Here is a 17257-nt window from a genome sequence, read left to right on the forward strand (position 1 = left end):
GAACCCGGGTATTCTACATTGTAGGCAGACGCTTTACCATCTGAGCCACCAAGGAAGTCAAAATGTATCTAGACCTTGCCAAATATCCTTTTGGTGGCAAAACCACACTTAGTTGAGAACCACTGATGAATATAATAAAGATCTATATTAGGACCACAACAGTGAAAATGGAGAAGTAATAAAAGCATCTTTGCATAACTGAGTATGTGAACTTAGAGAGAAGGAAGAATCTCAGTTTGTTTTCTAGATGGGTTATTAAGGACTTCCTAAGTTTCAAAGTCTCTTTGTAGTATTATCGCCTATGTAATAATACTATTTTCTTTAGCCAGATTTCCCTTTATCACCTCATATATACTTAATAAAGTTCTATTAATCTTTATGGCCTAACTCAAATATCACTCCTCCCTACTGTGACTATTTCTCTACTCTTACACTCTAACAGGGACGCCTGGCGTGCTGCGATTCATGGGGTCACAAAGAGTCAGACATGACTGAGCAACTAAACTGAACTGAACTGAACACTCTAACAGAGAATATTTTCACTCTTCTTTAATTCATGGGTTATCATATAATGACCATATTCCCTATGTATTTAATGGTAGAAGTGTCAATCGCTCAGTCATGTCTGACTCTTTGTAACCCCATGAACTGGGGCTCACCAGGCTCCTCTGTCCATGGGATTTTCCAGGCAAGGATACTGGAGTGGGTTGCCATTTCCTTCTCTAGGAGATCTTCCTGACCCAGGTATCAAACCCAGGTCTCCTGCATTGCAGGCACACTCTTTACTGTGTAAACCACCAAGGAAATTCTCCCATAAATTTTATATCCCTTTACAAATTTTTACACTGCAGGAAATATAATAAGTGCTTTTAAAATATTGAATCATTTACTTAGTGAATAAGATACAAACAGTAATATTTTTTTATAACAGTTACTATTATTATAGACTTTCAGCATGCCTTTCCATTATTATTGATTTTGGAATAACAGGCTAGTTCTACAATCTCTATATAGTTATTTTCAAAACCTTGTTTACATACAGCAGGCAAAATATAAATATGAAGTGTAATTTGGGGAACATAAAGTATGGAAATATAAAAAACAAGTAAATTTGTGTCTATAGAAACTAGAAGTTTATCAGGTGACCTTAGAGCCAATTCAAATAGCAAAATAGATGGTCAAATTGAATATGATGAAGTTAAATGCTTCTCTAAAGCAGAAATCTTGCTTGACATTAGTTAATATCATTTTCTCAATATTATCATAAGTTTGAACAGAGAATATGAACTTGAACTAAAAAAAAAAAAGGAAAAAGGAGTTAGAGTCCATTTTCCATAGCTTCAAAAATGCAGTCTAAAAATTTAATCTATAAGTATGCTTCTAAATTTTCTAGAGAATATGTGAAGGGTCATGCACACACTTAAGAAAAATCTTTATAAAATAAAAACTTAAGATATAATAAAATCATTGTACACATAATAAAGGATTAAAATAAACTTTTGGAGCCAAATATTTCAAAGTAACTTTTACAAAGCTTTGCATCTGTCTGTTTGAACCAAGGAAATTGTCTTTCTTCACATGCCCTCTTATTCAGCAGCCCTGCAAAGTTATTTTAAATTATTTCACTAGTAAACTTCAACTTGAATTTCTTTAATCTTCAAAAATGTGCTTTTCTCCTTATAATGGAATATGATGGTATTTTGAAGTAATGTAATGTTAGATATTACTATTTTTAGTTTAAAACTAGTCCTTGTATTTTTAAAATTTAAAATATAGAGAAAATGTTTTAGTTGTATTGTGTTAACTAAGAGAATTCTGGGCAGTGGAGTGACTTTGAGGAGATACCCCAAGTCCAAGAGCAAAGATCTACTTCTTCTTTATTGACTATGCCGAAGCCTTTGACTGTGTGGATCACAACAAACTGTGGAAAATTCTTCAAGAAATCGGAATACCAGACCATCTGACCTGCATCTTGAGAAATCTGTATGCAGGTCAGGAAGCAACAGTTAGAACTGGACATGGAACTACCGACTGATTCCAAATCAGGAAAGGAGTACATCAAGACTGTATATTGTCACCCTGCTTATTTAACTTACACGCAGAGTACATCATGAGAAATGCCTGGGTGGATGAAGCAGAAGCTGGAATCAAGATTGCCAGGAGAAATATCAATAACCTCAGATATGCAGATAACACCACCCTTATGGCAGAAAGCAAAGAACTAAAGAGCCTCTTGATAAAAGTGAAAGAGGAGAGTGAAAAAGTTGACTTAAAGCTCAACATTCACAAAACTAAGATCATGGCATCTGGTCCCATCACTTCATGGCAAATAGATAGGGAAACAAAGGAAACAGTGAAAGACTTTATTTGTCGGGGGCTCCAAAATCACTGTAGATAGTGACTGCAGCCATGAAATTAAAAGACACTTGCTCCTTAGAAGAAAAGTTATGACGAACATAGATAGCATATTAAAAAGCAGAGATGTTACTTGGCCAACAAAGGTCTGTCTAGTCAAAACTATGGTTTTTCCAGTGGTCATGTGTGGATGTGAGAGTTGGACTATAAAGAAAGCTGAGCACTGAAGAACTGATGCTTTTGAACTGTGGTGTAGGAGAAGACACTTGAGAGTCCCTTGGACAGTAAGGAGCTTAAAGCAGTCAATTCTAAAGGAAATCAGTCCTGAATATTCATTGGAAGGACTGATGCTGAAGGTGAAACTCCAATACTTTGACCACCTGATTCGAAGAACTGACTTATTTGGAAAGACCCTGATGCTGGAAAATATTGAAGGCCAGAGTAGAAGGGGATGACAGAGGATGAGATGGTTGGATGGCATCACTGACTCCATAGACAGGAGTTTGAGTAAACTTTGAGAGTTGGTGATGCACAGGGAGGCCTGGCATGCTGCAGTCCATGGGGTCACAAAGAGTCTGACATGACCAAGTGACTGAACTGAACTGAAGAGAATTCTTGATTATCTAATCGATATATATTAACTGTTATAATGTTTTGCATTGTTTAAATATCAAAATACAAAAATAATTTCACAAACAGTAAAAATTTGAGGAATTAAAGCATCGTCTACAAGGAAAGTCTTGTGGACTCAAAACATGAGCTTATTTGGGAAGTTTGGCTGAATTTGGGAAAAATAAATGTTGCAATGAACTTTGGCAGAAAAAAAAAGCCCTCTATTTACTATACAAATATATTATTTAAAATAATTAGAAAATAGAAAATGAAACACTACATATTTGCTCTAATAGTTTAAAATAATTGCATCTAGCCACTTAGGCAGAACTATACATTCATTATGCTAATGTGGTTGTTGTTTTCCATACTCTAATTATCTGCTTCCATATGCAGGTCAGGAAGCAACAGTTAGAACTGGACATGGAACAAAAGACTGGTTCCAAATAGGAAAAGGAGTTTGTCAAGGCTGTATATTGTCACCCTGTTTATTTAACTTTTTTGCAGAGTACATCATGAGAAACGCTGGACTAGAAGAAATACAAGCTGGAATCAAGATTGCTGGGAGAAATATCAATAACCTCAGACATGCAGATGACACCACCTTTATAGCAGAAAGTGAAGAGGAACTAAAAAGCCTCTTGATGAAGGTGAAAGTGGAGAGTGAAAAAGTTGGCATAAAGCTCAACATTCAGAAAATGAAGATCATGGCATTCGGTACCATCACTTCATGGGAAATAGATGGGGAAACAGTGGAAACAGTGTCAGACTTTATTTTTCTGGGCTCCAAAATCACTACAGATGGTGACTGCAGCCATGAAATTAAAAGACGCTTACTCCTTGGAAGGAAAGTTATGACCAACCTAGATAGCATATTCAAAAGCAGAGACATTACTTTGCCAACAAAGGTACGTCTAGTCAAGGCTATGGTTTTTGCTGTTGTCATGTATGGATGTGAGAGTTGGACTGTGAAGAAGGCTGAGTGCCGAAGAACTGATGCTTTTGAACTGTGGTGTTGGAGAAGACTCTTGAGAGTCCCTTGGACTGCAAGGAGATCCAACCAGTCTTTTCTGAAGGAGATCAGCCCTGGGATTTCTTTGGAAGGAATGATGCTGACGCTGAAACTCCAGTACTTTGGCCACCTCATGCGAAGAGTTGACTCATTGGAAAAGACTCTGATGCTGGGAGGGATTTGGGGCAAGAGGAGAAGGGGACGGCAGAGGATGAGATGGCTGGATAGCATCACTGACTCAATGGACTTGAGTCTGGGTGAACTCCGGGAGTTGGTGATGGACAAGGAGGCCTGGCATGCTGTGATTCATGGGGTTGCAAAGAGTTGGACATGACTGAGTGACTGATCTGATGTGATATAAAATTTATTAAATCCACTTTAAGGTACAGATTTTAAAGGCAGTCATACTGTTATTATCACCACCATAGCAAATGAAAACACTGGCCTTTGTTATATTCACTCTCCTCTACTTCTCACATTTCACTTTAATGCATAACAAACAAACACACACATGCATACACACACACACACACGTATATATATCTTCGCTCTGGAGTATGGTGAGTCATCCGTTGATAGATTTTTTTAGTAATTAAGACCACAGGTTTTATTGTTTGACTTAATTTTTAATTCTTCCTCAAGCACTTATTCATGTGGCCTTGATAATTTGCATTACGTTTTGAAGCAGCAATTTTCCCTTTTTTTTGTTTTGAAAGTAATATTTATAATTCAGTGTTGTGACCATCAATGAGGGAGATAGTGCATTTTAAGTGCCTTAGCTTGGGCTTTCCAGTTGGTGCTAGTGGTGAAGAATCCACCTGCCAATGCAGGACACAAGGGTTTGATCTCTGATTTAGGAAGATCCCACATGCCTTGCAGCAACTAAGCCTGTGTGCCACCACTACTCAGCCTGTTCTCTACAGCTAGGGAGCTGTAGCTACCGAGCCCACGCACCACACCTACTGAAGTCAGTAGGTTCTAGAGCCTGTGCTCCACAGCAAGAGAAGCCACCACAATTAGAAGCCTGCACATTGCAACTAGAGAGTAACCCCCACTCACCACAACCAGCGAAAAGCCCTTGCTGCAATGAAGACCCAGCACAGCCAAAAATAAAGCAATAAATTAAATTATATAAAAAAATAAGCTCCTAGCTTAATGGTTGACAGATAGCAGCCTTAAATAAATAAGAGTAAAAATTATAATTTGATCATGGGTATAGTTGTGGATGTGACTGGTGATAGAAGCAAGATCCAATGCTGTAAAGAGCAATATTTCATAGGAACCTGAAATGTCAGGTCCATGAATCAAGGCAAATTGGAGGTGGTCAAACAGGAGATGGCAAGAGTGAATGTCGACATTCTAGGAATCAGCGAACTAAAATGGACTGGAATGGGTAAATTTAACTCAGATGAGCATTATATCTACTACTGTGGGCAGGAATCCCTTAGAAGAAATGGAATAGCCATCATGGTCAACAAAAGAATCTGAAATGCGGGTACTTGGATGCAATCTCAAAAACGACAGAATGAACTCTGTCCATTTCTAAGGCAAACTGTTCAATATCATGGTAATCCAAGCCTATGCCCCAACCAGTAATGCTGAATAAGCTGAAGTTGAACAGTTCTAGGAAGACCTACAAGACCTTTTAGAACTAACACCCAAAAGATGTCCTTTTCATTATAGGGGACTGGAATGCAAAAGTAGGAAGTCAAGAAACACCTGGAATAACAGGCAAATTTGGTCTTGGAATACAGAATGAAGCAGGGCAAAGGCTAATAGAGTTTTGCCAAGAGAAAACACTGGTCATAGCAAACACCCTCTTCCAACAATACAAGAGAAGACTCTAAACATGGACAACATCAGATGGTGAACACCAAAATCAGATTAATTATATTATTTGCAGCCAAAGATGGAGAAGCTCTATACAGTCAGCAAAAACAAGACTGGGAGCTGACTGTGGCTCAGATAATGAACTCCTGATTGCCAAATTCAGTCTGAAATTGAAGAAAGTAGGAAAAACCACTAGACCATTCAGGTATGACCTAAATCAAATCCCTTATGATTATACAGTGGAAGTGAGAAATAGATTTAAGGTACTAGATCTGATAGATAGAGTGCCGGAAGAACTATGGATGGAGGTTTGTGACACTGTACAGGAGACAGGGATCAAGACCATCCCCATGGAAAAGAAATGCTAAAGCGCAAAATGGCTGTCAGGGGAGGCCTTACAAATAGTTGTGAAAAGAAGAGAAGTGAAAAGCAAAGGACAAAAGGAAAGATATAAGCATCTGAATGCACAGTTCCAAGGAATAGCAAGAAGAGATAAGAAAGCCTTCCTCAGCGATCAGTGCAAAGAAATAGAGGAAAACAACAGAATGGGAAAGACTAGAGATCTCTTCAAGAAAATTAGAGATCCCAAGGGAACATTTCATGCAAAGATGGGCTCGATAAAGGACTGAAATGGTATGGACCTAACAGAAGCAGAAAATATTAAGAAGAGGTGGCAAGAATACACAGGAGAACTTAATAAAAAGAGCTTCATGACCAAGATAATCACAATGGTGTGATCACTCACTTAGAGCCAGACATCCTGGAATGTGAAGTCAAGTGGGCCTTAGAAAGCATCACTATGAACAAAGCTAGTGGAGGGGATGGAATTCCAGTTGAGCTTTTTCAAATCCTCAAAGATGATGCTGTGAAAGTGCTGCACTCAATATGCCAGCAAATTTGGAAAACTCGGCAGTGGCCACAGGACTGGAAAAGGTCAGCTTTCATTCCAATCCCAAAGAAATGCAATGCCAAAGAATGTTCAAACTACTGCACAATTGCACTCATCTCACACACTAGTAAAGTAATGCTCAAAATTCTCCAAGCCAGGCTTCAGCAATACGTGAACTGTGAACTTCCAGATGTGCAACCTTGTTTTAGAAAAGGCAGAGGAACCAGAGATCAAATTGCCAACATCTGCTGGATCATAAAAAAGCAAGACAGTTCCAGAAAAACTTCTATTTCTGCTTTATTGATCATGCCAAAGCCTTTGACTGTGTGGATCACAATAAACAGTGGAAAATTCTGAAAGAGATGGGAATACCAGACCACCTGACCTGCATCTTGAGAAACCTATATGCAGGTCAGGAAGCAACAGTTAGAACTGGACATGGAACAACAGACTGGTTCCAAATAGGAAAAGGAGTACGTCAAGGCTGGATATTGTCATCCTGTTTATTTAACTTACATGCAGAGTACATCATGAGAAACTCTGGGCTGGAAGAAGCACAAGCTGGAATCAAGACTGCCGGGAGAGATATCAATAACCTCAGATATACAGATGACACCACCCTTATGACAGAAAGTGAAGAGGAGCTAAAAAGCCTCTTGAAAGTGAAAGAGGAGAGTGAACAAGTTGGCTTAAAGCTCAACATTCAGAAAACGAAGATCATGGCATCCGGTCCCATCACTTCATGGGAAATAGATGGGGAAACAATGGAAACAGTGTCAGACTTTATTTTTGGGGACTCCCAAATCACTGCAGATGGTGATTGCAGCCATGAAATAAAAGACACTTACTCCTTGGAAGGAAAGTTATGTCCAACCTAGATAGCATGTTCAAAGGCAGAGACATTACTTTGCCATCAAAGGTTCGTCTAGTCAAGACTATGGTTTTTCCTGTGGTCATGTATGGATGTGAGAGTTGGACTGTGAAGAAGGCTGAGTGCTGAAGAATTGATGCTTTTGAACCGTGATGTTGGAGAAGACTCTTGAGAATCCCTTTAAGGAGATCCAACCAGTCCATTCTAAAGGAGATCAGTCCTGCATGTTCTTTCAAAGGACTGATGCTAAGGCTCAAACTCCAATACTTTGGCCACCTCATGCGAAGTGTTGACTCATTGGAAAAGACTCTGATGCTGGGAGGGATTGGGGGCAGAAGGAGAAGGGGATGACAGAAGTTGAGATGGCTGGATGGCATCACTGACTGGATGGATGTGAGTTTGAGTGAACTCTGGGAGTTGGTGATAGACAGGGAGCCCTGGCGTGCTGCGATTTTTGGGTTCGCAAAACGTCAGACACGACTGAGTGACTGAACTGAACTGAACTGAGAATCTGTGTTGTAATCTGTGCCTATAGTTAACAATACTGTATTGTGCCTTTGTTAAGATGGACCTCATTATAAGTTTTCTTACTACAAAAGAAAAGACATAAAGGCAACACTAAAAACCAAACAAAACCACAAAAGGGAAACAAGAAACTTTTGGAGGAGATAGATAGACTTATTAACTTGATGCCAGTGATGGCTTCATGGGTGTATACATATGTCAAAACTCATCAAACTGTATTCTTTATATATGTGCAGTTTCTCATTTATCAATTATGCATCAATAAACTGTCCAAAGGAAACTTTGAAATTTATTCTAACAGTCTCTGAAGGACTTTAAGTGGGGAGTTCTGTGATAAAATTTGCATTAACAACATATTCTAAGAAGCAAACAGAGAATAATTTGCAAAAGGTACAGAGTGGTATAAGGAAGAGGTAGAAATATTTAGTATTTTTATTTAAGTTCAGTTCAATCACTCAGTCATGTCTGAGTCTTTGTGACCCCATGGACTACAGGACGCCAGGCTTCCCTGTCTATCACCAACTCCCAGAGCTTGCTCAGACTCATGTCCATTGAGTCAATGATGCCATCCAACCATCTCATCCTCTGTCATCTCCTTCTCCTCTCACCTTCAATCTTTCCCAGAATCAGGGTCTTTTCAAATGAGTCAGTTCTTCGCATCAGGTGGCCAAAGTATTGGAGTTTCAGCTTCAGCATCAGTACTTCCAGTGAATTTTCAGGACTGATTTCCTTTAGAATTGACTTGTTTGAGCTCCTTGCTGTTCAAGGTACTCCCAAGAGTCTTTTCCAATACCACAGTTCAAAAGCATCAATTCTTTGGAGCTCAGCCTTCTTTATGGTCCAACTGTCACATCCATACATGACTCCTGGAAAAGCCATAACTTTGACAAGACAGACCTTTGTCAGCAAAATAATGTCCCTACTTTTCAGTATGCTGTCTAGGTTAGTTATAGCTTTTCTTCCAAGGAGCAAGCATCTTTTAATTTCATGACTGCAGTCACCATCTGCAGTGATTTTGGAGCCCCCCAAAATAGTCTAATGTTTTAGGAGTATTTTAGGAAGAAATATCTAGAAGCCCAAATTAAAGTAGCATGTTAGGAATGGAGAGGCTGTTGTGAATCAAAACAACCTAACAAGAAATGTTGAAAAGATGCATTAAAATTTGGTAACTTCACAGACATGGTAGGATGATGCACACCATTCAGAGGAAGAAATCTTATATAATCCACAGGTAAAATTTGCTCAGACCATGAGGTGGACTCAAAGTGTCTGGGACTCTTCTTATAAAATCTGTTGTTTTTTTTTTTTTGTACAAGTTTTTTTGTTGTTGTTACAAGTTTCAAGATATCCTTCTTTGTAGCAAAGGGTATATATTTAAAATGACAAGTAGACAATGTTAAATTCATTCCTAGGCAAGTTCTCTTATTAAAAAAAAAAATGTCAAAATTTCATGGTATTTGGAATTTAACTTTTGTTATGGAGGAGGGAGGAGGGTTCAGGATGGGGAACACATGTATACCTGTGGTGGATTCATTTTGATATTTGGCAAAACTAATACAGTTATGTAAAGTTTAAAAATAAAATAAAATTAAAAAAAAAAAAGAAAAAAGAAAACAGAGAAAAAAAAAAAAAACTTAAATGGATGAGATTTGCAACAATTCTACAGTACTGATTTTTCCAGTAATTCAAAATGTTCACTGAATGTTGATTTTCCAGCATTCACAGCTTAAACTTCATTTCTACAAAAATCATATAATTCAGTGACAGCTAATTTATTGATATTGACTAACTGCAATGATACTAAAATTATTAGAAAAATAATATTATTAATTATATAATAAATTCCATTTAGATAAACTTTATTTGGCAAAACTCACCTCTCAGTGGTAATATTATTAAAGATGCTAGTAAATTCATCTAAAGGTCTCAATATTGGTACATCAATCAATGTCCAAAATGCTATTTTAGACATGTGAAGCAATATATTATTCATTTCATTCATTTGTGAATTAATTTTAATGAGTTTTTTAAAAAAATTTCATTTGGTAAGACAGTGTATTGAGATAATGAAATATCAAAAATACTTTCAGACTGAGTTAGCTTCAAGAAAGTACAATCTGTGAAGTTATACAAGGCCTGGCACTCAGAAAGACCACATGTCTGAACTTTAAAAGTCACCCCACATTCACATTTTAAATTTTAGGATCCTTTGCTTTTTTTCTATGAGTCTGATTTTTAAGATGCCTTTTGCTTTCTAGGTCTTGAAGTAGCATTAAAAATAAGAACAGAGTTTTGAAAAACTGTGGACGATGCTTTCAGTGAACAGATTTTCCTTGGTATTTTTTTAATTTACCCTATTACACTAAATAAAATAATGTCTTTATACTCTAGCAAGAATGGTCAACACCATGGTCTACACCCATCCAGTTACCTATTACTTATGTTGTTTTTAATCTACAACAGAAGATATTAGTAGTTATGACAGAGATGATCTGGCTTGCAAAGCCTAAAATATTTACTATCAGGCCCCATACATAAAAAGTTTCCCAGTTTCTGTACTATAGTATGAGAAATATTATCTATTGTATGTTGATGAATATTGGATTTTTATTTATTGTGGGATACACACACAACTGGGGAAGTCAATCTAAGGACTTAGAAGAGCACTAATATTTCATATTTCTACTGGGTTGGATGCTGCTGCTAAGTCACTTCAGTCGTGTCCGACTCTGTGTGACCCCATAGATGGCAGCCCACCAGGCTCCCCCGTCCCTGGGATTCTCCAGGCAAGAACACTGGAGTGGGTTGCCATTTCCTTCTCCAATGCATGAAAGTGAAAAGTGAAAGTGAAGTCTCTCAGTCGTGTCCGACCCTCAGCAACCCCATGGACTGCAGCCTACCAGGCTCCTCCATCCATGGGATTTTCCAGGCAGGAGTACTGGAGTGGGGTGCCATTGCCTTCTCCAACTGGGTTGGATAGTGTCCCCTAAAAAACATGTCCATCCACAATCTGTGAATATGACTATAATGAATGTTGGTGCCCCTCCCCACAAAGCTGATTTGTTGAGATCCTAACTCCCAGTATGATGTTAATAGGAAATGGGGTTTCTGGGTGGGGATTATGTTGTATGGGTGGAACACTCATTTTGGAATTAGTGCCCTTAAAAAGAAGACCCCAGAGAGCTCTTTCACTCTTTCTGCCATGTGGGGACAGAATGAAAAGACAGATGTCTATTAATCAGGAAGTGGACTCTCCCCAGACACTGAGACAACCAGTACCTTCATCTTGTACTCCTCAGCCTCCAGGTCAGTGAGAAATAAATGTCCATTGTTTAAACAAACCAGTATATTTTATTTTTGTTATTGCAACCCAAACCAATTAAGATGTAGTCATACACTATTTGGATAAGGAAATGGCAACCCATTCCAGTATTCTTGCCTAGAGAATCCCATGGACGGCAGAACCTGGTGGGCTGCTGTCCACAGGGTCGCACAGAGTCGGACATGACTGAAGCAACTTAGCATGTATGAATGCATTGAAGAAGGAAATGGCAACCCACTCCAGTACTCTTGCCCGGAGAATCCCAGGAACAGGAGAGCCTGGTGGGGCTTGCACAGAGTCGAACACAACCGAAGTGACAGCAGCATACATGAGTAGGGTGGTCACAAAATCCAATATGGTTATTCTGAGACATTAGCCCACCATATTCTTAGTCAACCGGCTTTCCAAACAAAGTCATATTCCTAATCTCAGCATTTCATTTCTGGGTTAATTGTCCTGTTGTGCAACGAGCAGACAAAACTTGGACTCAGTAACAGTGCAGAAATAAATATGTCTGAAATCACAATCACAGTGGTCACCTGGTTTTACCATAGTTGCTCCATTTTGACTCTCAAATGCATTCCCTTTCTCAGTGTTAAAGCAAATGCACTGTCAGTGATTTTACTGCTTTTCCAGATATGGGGAAACTCAAGAATTTAGGTTCATAAAATCTGATTTTATCTAACTATCTAAAGGCCTATTCTGCCAGTTTTTATCAGAGCACAGGGTGCCTCATACCTGATCTCCACTTTGAATTCCTTCTGGGGTGTCGAAGGCCATTGACATAATCTTTTTAGAGCTATATGGCAAGTGCCAATTTTCAGTTGGCAGAGCCCCTTCAGTCATAAATTTTACTTTGGTTTGTGAGCATGAGATGACCATTTCATCCCAACGTAATAGAAAGGCTCATTCCTAGATAATTTTTGGCTTCCTAGGAGGCACTTTTGGTAAAGAACCCACCTGTCAGTGTAGGAGACATAAATGACCTTGGTTTGATCCCTGGGTCAGGAAGATCTCCTGGAAGAGAGCATGTCAATCCACTCTAGTATTCTTTCCTGGAGAATCCTAAATCCTATGGACAGAGGAATCTGGCTGACTATGATTCATAGGATCACAAAGAGTTGGACACGACTGAAGCAATTCATCAATAGCTTGCATGCAACAAAATCCAATATGATCAATTTCCAAGGAAGAGGAAATTTGAGACACAGGCACATACACAGAAGAAAGATGATGTGAAGATATAGAAACACAGATACACAGGGAAGAAGGCTATGTGACAAAGGAATAAGAAATAGGAGCAATGAGTCCACAAGCCAAATAATACTAAGGACTCATAGCAAGCACCCATAACTAGAAGTACAAAGAAGGATTCCTCCCTAGACTCATTGGTCTAGCAGAAACCTTGATTTCAGCCCTCAGGACTGTCAGAGAATAAATTTATGTTGTTTTAGGCAACCCAGTCTGTGCTATTTTGTTGCAACAGCCCTTAGAAACTAATACAATATTTTAAACAATTTTGATAAAATGCTGAAGTATATTTGAAATATTGAATTTTTTCTAACATTTTCACTGGTTTAAAGTAGAAGACTAGTGGTTATTAGCATTATAATAGAAGACTTACAATTTGACTAGGCCTGTGTCATATGGCAATTTTGCAGAATACTTCATTCCCTTTTAATAAAAAACATTATATTGCATTTTAATTATCAATTATGACAGTAGGTCAACATAGTTCACCAAAGATAAAATAGAATATATAAATATTTATCTTAATTATCATTTAGTAAAAGATTAATCACTTTTATGATTCTTAAGAGCACACAAATTAAAGTTATGATGGAAAATGTAGCTTAATTTCTTCGTTTTATTACTTATCTCTTAATTTCATAACTATTAAATTCCATAAAGCAATTACTGCCAATCATTGCAGCTCAAGAGCAATAACTGCTTTATTTGTTAATTAAACACTTATTTAAGGCACTCCACTTTTAGTGTTAACCCATGTTTACCTATTTCTTACTAAGAATAACAAAAAAAATTGTAATTCACAACCTAGATATATAAGCTATTGCATATAAAAAACAATTTTGGCAAAATTACATACTCAAAGAAAACATGAGAGCATTGGTATTAACTATGAGTGATTTAGCACCCATATTTGCAGTAATTTATCATCTCTATTTCTCCATCAGCATCGTGCTACATTCCAGGAAGTTCTACATATTTGTGTGTGTAAAAGTACCACTGAGTGTATGCTACTACATTTATCACTATGTAATTTGTGGATTCAAGTATCATTTTCAGGATCCCAAACAACATTTATTAAATTTGCTAAGTAATTATATTTACTCATGATAATTTCAATTCCACAGTGCAAATCAGCACAGGTGTGTCTAGCAGTTATATTTCTTCATTCACAGAGCCCCTGCTGTACACAATGCATCCACTAGTAATTTTCTTTAATTCTTTTAATTGCTTGGGGCAGCCTGAGCCACTCTTTTCCCTAATTTGATGCTTTCTGTTGTGTTTCATAGAAAGCAAAATAGTCCAGAGAGGGGCCACTTATAATTACAAGAATTGAAATACAAGCACACTTGTGTCTAATACAGATTTGAAGTCAACATTGTGGCATTTGCACATATATCTATGGAATATAAACATTTCAAGAAACTCCAGTGCCACAGACTAAGAGAGAGGGAAGCAATTATAGGAAAGAAATACAAGTAAAACAGATGACTAATGTTTTGAAAAGATTATGAAGTATACTTTTAACATACTAAAATTTGAACCAATTTAATAGCAAATCTTATTTTTTTGTTGTATTCACCTGTATTCCATTCATTGTCCAAAGAATCAGTCATGGTTGTACATTCTAATGTTGTGGAACTTGGTGTTCATCAAACTTGTTGGATTATTTCCTACTACTCTTAACTTTGCACATGCTATTTCATCTAACTAAAGTGCATAGGATCAGATTTACTTTACTATTTTAGACATGCTTCATCTTTGATGTATGTGTTTAAAATAAATAAATGATTAGATGGATGAAAATTGCTGTTAAACCTTTAAAATACTGAAAAGGTGTTAATATTTCTTGCAATGTAATATTTTAGTTTTATGCACCACAATTGAATAGGACTTATTTAATGAGTTCAGCTAATTGTACTTGTACAGAACATGAAAAAAAATGTAAGCTAATATTTTAATGTGTTTAAAGAAACAGAACTCAATACAGTCTGCAGACATTTTACTCAAAGAGACCTAATAGATGAAGCAGTTTGCTTCTAAAAAGCTCAATTACCATAGAAAGTGAAATGCTGTTACTAAAGAAACAGGTTTCCCTATAACAAAGCAAATGACTACATAATTTGAAATCTAGCTTGCACCTGCATAAATGAGAGAGAACTTTTGATTCCATTAGTCTCTGTCACTGTTAGCAACATGGTAGGTATTGTGCAAAATTAAGTGAGGAAGGTAACATTCATTGATGGAATGGTGAACACCTATTTAATAAAATTATTTTTCTTGTTTTCATGTACATTTTTAACTGATAATATTTAGACTATGGGCCTGCAATTACCAGGAAGCTGTGCAAGCACAGAGGAATGGCTAAATATACTACCTATATCATTATTTGAGTAGCTGAAAAATCACCTTTGTCCTATATTAGAAACATTCTCCTATTAATTCAAATGTGTTTAGCCTTATGATTTTGGAGGTTGTCAAAACTTTTTAGAAATTGATTACATCTAAGAACTCTTTGACCACAAGTACAAAAAATAATTTCCATATTATCTGAAAGGGACAAGTACTTCCTAAGTTCTGCTTGAGAGTTGATAGAGTCCAAGTTGTTGTTGTTCAGTCACTCAGTTGTGTCCAACTCTTTGTAACCCCATGGACTGTAGCATATCAGGCTTCCCCATTCCTGGACTTGGCTCAAATTCATGTCCATTGAGTCAATGATGCCATCCAACCATCACATGCTCTATTCTCGCCTTCTCTTCCTGCCCTTAATCTTTCCTAGCATCAGGATCTTTTCCAGTGAGTTGGCTCTTCACATCAGGTGACCAAATTATGGGAGTTTCAGGTTCAGCATCAATTCTTTCAGTGAGTATTCAGGGTTGATTTCCCTTAGGAGTGACTGGTTTGATCTCCTTGCAGTCCAAGGGACTCCCCAGTCTCCTCCAGCACCACAGTTCAAAAGAATCAATTCTTTGGTGCTCAGCTTTCTTGCAGGTCAAGAAACAGCGGTTAGAACTGGACATGGAACAATGGACTGGTTCCAAATTGGGAAAGAAGTACATTAAGGCTGTATATTGCCACTCTGCTTATTTAACTTAAATCCAGAGTATATCATGTGAAACACCAGGCTGGATGAAGCACAAGCTAGAATCAAGATTTCTGGGAGAAATATCAATCACCTCAGATACGCAGATGACACCACCCTTATGGCAGAAAGTGAAGAGGAACTAAAGAGCCTCCTGATGAAAGTGAAAGAGGAGAGTGAAACTGGATTAAAACTCAGCATTCATAAAACAAAGATCATGGCATCTGGTCCCATCGCTTCATGGGAAATACATTAGCAAAAAATGGAAACAGTAAGAGACTTTATTTTTGGAGGCTCCTAAATCATTTCAGATGGTGACTTCAGCCATGAAATTAAAAGTTGATTGCTCCTTGGAAGAAAAGCTATGACCAATCTAGACAGCATATTAGAAAGCAGAGACATTACTTTCCAACAAAGGTCCGTCTAGTCAAAGCTGTGGTTTTTCCAGTAGTCATGTATGGATGTAAGAGTTGAACCATAAAGAAAGCTGAGCACCAAAGAATTGATGTTTTTGAATTGTGGTGCTGGAGAAGACTCTTGTAAGTCCCTTTGACTGCCAGGAGATCAAATCCTTCTATCCTAAAGGAAATCAGTCCTGAATATTCACTGGAAGGACTGATGCTGAAGCTGAATCTCCAATACTTTGGGCACCTGATGTGAAGAATTGACTCACTGGAAAAGACCCTGATGCTGGGAAATATTGAAAATAGGAGGAAAAGGGGCCAATGGAGGATGAGATGGTTGGATGATATTACTGACTCAATGGATATGAGTCTAAGCAAGCTCTGGGAGTTGGTGATGGACAGGAATTCCTGGAGTGCTGCAGTCCATGGGGTCTCAAAGAGTAGGACAGGACTGAGGGACTGAACTGCAGCCTATTTTATGGTCCAACTATCACGGAGAAATATCAATAACCTCAGATATGCAGATGACACCACCCTTATGGCAGAAAGTGAAGAGGAACTCAAAAGCCTCTTGATGAAAGTGAAAGAGGAGAGTGAAAAAGTTAGCTTAAAGCTCAACATTCAGAAAATGAAGACCATGGCATCTGGTCCCATCACTTCATGGGAAATAGATGGGGAAACAGTGGAAACAGTGTCAGACTTTATTTTTGGGGGATCCAAAATCACTGCAGATGGTGACTGCAGCCATGAAATTAAAAGACACTTACTCCTTGGAAGGAAAGTTATGACCAACCTAGATAGCATATTCAAAAGCAGAGACATTACTTTGCCAACAAAGGTCCATCTAGTCAAGGCTATGGTTTTTCCAGTGGTCATGTATGGATGTGAGAGTTGGACTGTGAAGAAGGCTGAGCACTGAAGAATTGATGCTTTTGAACTGTGGTGTTGGAGAAGACTCTTGAGAGTCCCTGGGACTGCAAGGAGATCCAACCAGTCCATTCTGAAGGAGATCAGCCCTGGGATTTCTTTGGAAGGAATGATGCTAAATCTGAAATTCCAGTCCTTTGGGCGCCTCATGTGAAGGGTTGACTCATTGGAAAAGACTCT

The sequence above is a fragment of the Bubalus kerabau genome, chromosome 7 (assembly GCF_029407905.1).
Source record: "Bubalus kerabau isolate K-KA32 ecotype Philippines breed swamp buffalo chromosome 7, PCC_UOA_SB_1v2, whole genome shotgun sequence".
NCBI lineage: Eukaryota > Metazoa > Chordata > Mammalia > Artiodactyla > Bovidae > Bubalus > Bubalus kerabau.